Source organism: Wasmannia auropunctata, unplaced genomic scaffold (genome assembly GCF_000956235.1).
Source record: "Wasmannia auropunctata unplaced genomic scaffold, wasmannia.A_1.0 LD336053.1, whole genome shotgun sequence".
NCBI classification, from domain to species: domain Eukaryota; kingdom Metazoa; phylum Arthropoda; class Insecta; order Hymenoptera; family Formicidae; genus Wasmannia; species Wasmannia auropunctata.
The window spans coordinates 6,322,444-6,329,075 of record NW_012026837.1 but is presented as its reverse complement, the minus strand read 5'-3'; the positions used below and the strand labels follow the sequence as shown (position 1 = coordinate 6,329,075).

The 6,632-nt window shown below is 44.9% G+C and overlaps 1 pseudogene; it reads left to right on the top strand.

Annotated features, from left to right (window-relative positions):
• The first annotated feature begins 3 nt into the window (after nucleotides 1-3).
• Nucleotides 4-2,286, top strand: LOC105451326 (annotated as a pseudogene).
• Nucleotides 2,287-6,632: the final 4,346 nt, after the last annotated feature.

Genomic DNA, 6,632 nt, shown 5'->3' with positions numbered 1-6,632 from the left:
GACCCAGCAATACTTGACTACAAGTCTATGGCTATACCAAGTCCTAAAGCCATAACGGGATCTCATCAGCCGACGTCTAACAATTATCGAAATGGTACCAACTACAGTGGTGATCATTATATGGGTTTACCTCCTGAATGTAAAAATTCCACCAACTACAGAAGTTATCCCAGTACACAGTCATCGCTACGTAATGGCGCCACAAGATTCCCGTTTGAATTCACAGGTATGGAGATGAATGCTGGTTATACAAGCGAACCTGCCACCAATAATTCTACCTACCAGGATCAATCTGCGAATCAAGGAACACGAGAAACTGGTATAATTGAGAAGTTACTGCACTCTTACGGATTCATACAATGCTGTAAAAGACAGGCAAGATTGTTTTTTCATTTTAGCCAATTTAGTGGTAATATTGAACATTTGAAGATTGGAGATAGAGTTTGAAATGACTTATAATCGACGAACGGGCAAGCCCATTGCAAGCACCGTTAGCAAAATTTCCCCAGTGGCGTTAAGCGATCAACGATGCATCGGCAACGTAACAACAGAGTTACAAGCGAGTGGCGATTCACAGGGACGTATCAGTTACGAGAACCGTGGAGTGTTTTTTTCTGCCATATACCAAAGATGATGTTGAAGGAAATGTCACTTTACGCGCTGGTGATAAAGTATCATTCCAAATTGCTACTAATCAACGAGGAAACTTGGGTGCATATAATGTAAGGTTGGAAAACCCAGCACATCCAGTTCGTTATCGCGGAGTGGTATGCTCAATGAAAGAAAAATTAGGTTTTATCGAGCGTGCTGATGTAGTCAAAGAAATATTCTTCCACTTTAGCGAGGCTAAATCTATGAAAGAAGAACTTAGGCTAGGAGATGATGTGGAGTTTATAATACAAACGCGCAATGGAAAGGAAGTAGCTTGCAACATTACAAAGTTACCACCTGGCTCAATTATATTGGAGGAAGTCAGCAATGAAGTGGTAAAAGGTTGAAACCTTTGGAGAGAGGCAATGCTGCTCGTCATCAAAATGATCCGTTAAATGATCGTATTCAATATAGAGACAGTGATCATTCAGAAGTTGAGGTACTTTTTGGTGATAAAGATCAAAAGGGAGACTTCATTCTTAGGCATGGGCATGGGACTTCATTCTTAGGCATCAATTAGACTGGGTCCAATTTCGTATTGCAACAGATACTAGAGATCAGCTCAAGAGAGCTACAGAAATTATGTTACCGAAATCTTTTACTGTGTCTGGAGAAAGACGGGAGCAGGGTGTAATACAATCTCTCAAGGATAGTTTCGGCTTTATTCGTTGCGTAGAAAGAGAGCCCAGACTTTTCTTTCATTTTAATGGGTTTCTTGATGTTGATAGAAAAATTAATGTAGGCGATGAAGTTGAATTTACAGTTGTACAAGATCCGTCATCATCATTCTCTAATACTCGACAAAGTGCTATTAGACTAAAACATTTGCCAACGGGTACCGTAACGTTTCAAACTATTATAGAACAGGATATATTAGGCAAAGGACACAAATTCGATGGAACCTGGCCTTATTAGTTACGGCCAACAGAAAAGCATTATTTTCTTCTCCAAAGATTGCGACCCTAAACATATTCCAAAATTGGGTGATAAGGTAATGTTCAGTATTGTTCAAGTAAAACGAAATAAGGAACTCGTTGCTGAAGACATATTTTTAGTAAATACCGCTGGTGAAAAAATTCAAAATGTTAACAAAAAATCAAATGGACAAGTATGTCAAGATTTTACTGCCGCCCTTAAAGATGGGTTTGACTTTATTGAGACAGTAAATCATGATAGAGAAATATTTTTTCACTACAGTACTTTGAAGGAGACGCTAGTACTTTGGAATTCTTTCCCCTTCGGTTTTATCTCCTCACTCTCCCTCTTCTCAACGCTCATCTTCTTCTTCCACCCCCCCCTTCCCTTCCCCCTTCTGTGGATGCAAATGCGGTTTTGGTCGAAATTCCGGATAACGGCAATGTCCCTGTACACAGGACATACACTAGGCCTCACATCCCAGTTACAAACAACGATGCAGATGACGGCATGACCTGCTCGGATAAGAAGCTCTCTGCTTCGTATGAGAGAGGGGCTTCGATTCTACCCTGCGGAAAAAGAGGTAACAAACGTACCTATAGTGACACGGACATGGAGACTGCTGCCCCCCATCAAAAACCTCGCTCTCTCGTTCTGCCGACGCAAATGACAGCGGCTGTGGCAGTGGCCGTTCAAAGGATAGCTACAACGACAATTTAGGTAAAACTAAATCGCGCAGAGTAGAAGAAAAGACAAACGCGTATGTCACATCGGACCTTCCACCATACTTGGTACATATTCATTCCTTGTGCAATAACAGAAATAATATATGCCCCACCCGGTTAAAATCTTTGCGAACGTGGGTAAGGTTACGCCCTCATCGGATATAAGCGAGATGAAACGCCTCGGTATGGGCAAAATCCTAGAATGCAAAACGGCTGCAGCTGCGAATAGGCTTGCTTCTAACCCAGACTTGGCGAACTTTAACCTCAAAGCTATTATTCCTAATTATAGGGTGTTAAGAACGGGAATTATCAGAGATATCCCTCAGGAGTTTGACGTAGCGGAGATTAAAGTCTCTTTAACTACAACTCAGAATCACAAAGTTATCAGCGTGCATCGTTTAAACAGGAAATCCATCATAAACGGCACAACTCAGTACGTGCCCTCTCGCACCATTTGTGTTAAATTTGCGGGACAATTGCTTCCTTCACATGTGTTTTTATTTTGGTCTAGACACGAGGTACACCCGTATATACCAAAAGCCCGAGTCTGCTACTCGTGCTATAGAACGGGACATGTCAGTGCGGCTTGCCGTAGCCAGCCCCGCTGCATCTTTTGCGGCAACGCCTCACACGGCAATGAAGGCACATGTCCGCTCAAAGATAACACCCCGTGCTGTATCAACTGCTCTGGCGAGCACCTGCCAGTGAATCCCAGCTGCCCGCTCTTGGTAAAACAGAAGAGGATTTTAACCTTCTCAGCGGCTCAGAACATTCCTCTTATAGAGGCCAAAAAGAGACTCAGCTCTCCTTCCTCCCCCGTTACTAGTACAGACTCCTCTTCCATGCCGGTCGGTACAAACTTTAATAATTTCTTTGCAGTTCCCACCTCTAATAGATTTGATACTTTCAATCAAGATCAATAATGAGGACTTTGGTTCTTCGAATCTGTAAGGCACGTATGCCCAGGTGGCTGTAGGGACAAGTCTTCGCAAAGACAGCGCAATTCACAGCACTTCCGGGATTTCAACTCTCGCAAGCCCGCACCTCTTTCTTCTTCTAATGGAACTCAGGCTCAGAGACAGGCTGCTGACAGAGAATTCTCATCCGCGTCTTATGGGCGTGTGCCCTCCTTCTCAGCCAATGGAGTCTATTTTCAACAAAATCTTCCTCATACGTCTGCAGCAGGTTCCGGTGAGGCGAGTGCCCCCCCTCATCCCTCCTTCACTCAGAATTCCAGTGGTGAGTTCGGCGGTTCCGGAGGCTTTGAAGCCCTTCTGGACCTACTTGGCTCTTGTGGTGCGTTAGGTAACCCTAATTTATCGCAGTTTATCAACAAAATTTTAACCTTTATCAGGATGATTTCGCCTCTCTTAAAACAAGTTTTTAATTTGTTCAATTCTCCTAGCTCGGCATCCCCGCAACAGATGGTTTTTCAGCAGCAATCACCGCAGGCCTCCTATCCAGTGGATGGGGCGAGCGGTTATTATTAGTATTAATTTGTCTTCCCCGCTCCTCCCCCCGCCCCTCTTCCCTTCTCTCTCCCCTTCACCTCACTCTTGCGCCCCATCCCCTTCCCCTCCCTCTTCCCGTTCTCGTTTTTCAATACCCCTTTCCCCAACTTTCTCCCCCCTCTCTCTCCCTCTCTCAACCCTTCCCGTCCTTCTCATTGCTTTCGTACGCGTGATCGTAAGATTAGGGTCTTGTCATGGAATTGCAGAGGCCTGCGTGGAAAAATGCCCGACATACAGCGCCTTGCTGGTTCTTAATATATCATATGTATTCAGGAATCTCTGCTTAACCTTTTTTTTAAAATCTCTCTCAAGAACTTCCGACTTTTCAGAAAAGATAGATTGTCAATTGAAGAATGTGACATATGCATGCTAGTTAGCAGTGACTTCTCTTTCGAGCCTATTGATGTCTCGTCTGTCCTTCACGACTCTCTAGAGGTTCAAGGAATTAAAATCAGGAGTGCTAGCCGTGAGTTAGTTATTGTTAACGTTTATAGAAACCCGAACAAACGTACGCCGAGGGCTGTATTATCTACACTGTTTGAGCTTGCAAATTCCTATAATATCTTATTTGTTGGCGACTTCAACGCACATTATAGTTCATGGGGATGTGGCAAGTCGGACGTCGTGGGCAGGTACTTGATGAATATTCTCGACAGCTTGAACCTGGTTATTACCAATAACAAGTCCATCACTCTCCTTACACCTCCCGGATCTGCCGTCTCGATCATTGATCTTGCGATCGTCTCTCCGCCTCTTTTGCTCCCTTTTGTTCTTTCGTTAGCTTGCCTGATACTGCTGGCAGTGACCACTTTCCTATAGCCATCTGTCTGGGCGTTGACGTTGCTCCCAGAAAAAGGTTTTTGTTGAGGATATTAACTCAATAATGAGCTGGACTTAGACTCTGGCGGAATAGCAAATAAAAAGGTAGTAAGCTCTTAATAAGTGAACACGTGTATTTGAAAGTATAGCTGTACTGCTAGCGGGATGCAATACAGACAACGGTACAATACGAACTGGAGTCACGCCTCCACCGCGTGTAGATGCTGGGTGAGCATGCCGAGTGCCCACTGAGCGCACAGCAGCGCCGTGCGTGCACAGTGAGCCAATCACCGAAAGAAACGTCATATCAGGCCATCAATATAGATGGGAACATTTCATCTCAACACTTCCCCTGAAATTTTACATCAAATTTTGAGAAGTATGACAGATTCTGTATACATATACTCGTTTTCAGTGCCCATAGAGCTCACACACACACTGGAACTGTGTACAAAAAAAAGGTTGCATACATTTCATCTTCAGATCTGTGCCTACTTACAGAGAGATTATTACACTCATACACATACGCGTTCAATCGGAAAAACAATTACTCACTCATTCTTTCAAATGTTTTCATACCAATTAACGCACACAGTCTGTCAAATCTAACGCGAGACATTGGCTTTGTAAACACATCAGCTGCTTGACATTCACTACCAACAAACTCAATTGACAGCTGATTCTCATTCACTCTCTCTCGTACAAAGTGGTAACGTACATCTATATGTTTCGAGCGCTTGTGAAACTCGGGATTTTTCACTAGCTTTATTGCGCTTGCGTTGTCGACACACAACGTTGGCACTGTTTTTAATACGACAATCTCGTCGTACAACCGAGACAGCCACACCCCTTCTTTAGCAGCCTCACTTGCCGCAATATATTCTGCCTGCGTTGTAGACAGACTCACGCATTTTTGCCTTTGACTGGCCCATGACACGGCACCACCACTGTACAAACTGACCATGCCACTCACTGATCTTCTAGTCACTGGGTCGCTGGCATAATCTGCATCACTGTAGATACGAAGCACCCCTGCTTCACCAGTTTTGTAGACAATGCCCTTGTCAGTCGATCCTTTCAGGTACCTGAAGATCCTCTTCACCAGTGTCCACTGCTGCTCCGACGGTTGCTCTAGGAACCGTGACACATAGCTTACGCTGAAAGCGAGATCAGGCCTTGTAGCAACTGCCAAATACATTAGGCAGCCGATCGCTTCTCTGTAAGGTGCGGAAGTTGGCGTTGCATGTTCAACTTCACTCTCCTGCAAGTACTGCACGATTGGCGTAGACACTGAGCTTGCCTCCGCCATGCGGAATCGTTGCAATACTTCTTCAGCATAAAGCTTTTGATTGATGAAGATAGAGCCATCACTTCTGCGTGCGATGTTTACATTCAAGAAGTACCCAAGTGGCTCATGGGTAATCTTGAAGTTCTCCCGGAGACATCGCAACAGTGCGTCGACGTCTTCTTTCCTCGAAGCCGCAACTAGGCCGTCATCCACGTACAGGACGACCAGCAGTTTTCTACCTTCCTCTTTCCGGTAGTATAAGCAGGGATCTGCCGTACTCTCCCTGAGCCCTGCGCGTAGGAGCACCTCCTTGAACCTCTTATTCCAGCAGCGAGGCGACTGCTTGAGTCCATACAGACTTTTCTCAAGCTTACAAACGCGGTTCGTGCCGTCTAGAAATCCTTCCGGTTGATCCATGTAGATTTCTTCCTCCAGGAGTCCATTCAGAAATGCAGTTTTGACGTCGAACTGCGCCAACTCAAGGTTCTCGCTTGCTGCAACACTCAAGACAGCCCGTATCGTGTCGAAACGAGCAACAGGACTGAATGTCTCGCTGAAGTCAACTCCTTCCTTCTGACTGAAGCCGCGACATACAAGTCGCGCCTTATGGCGTTGAACAGCACCATCAGGTCCACGTTTGATTTGAAATACCCATCGATTGGAGATCGTCCTTCGACCTTTTGGTAACTCGACCAATGACCACGTCAAGTTCTCCTCCAATGA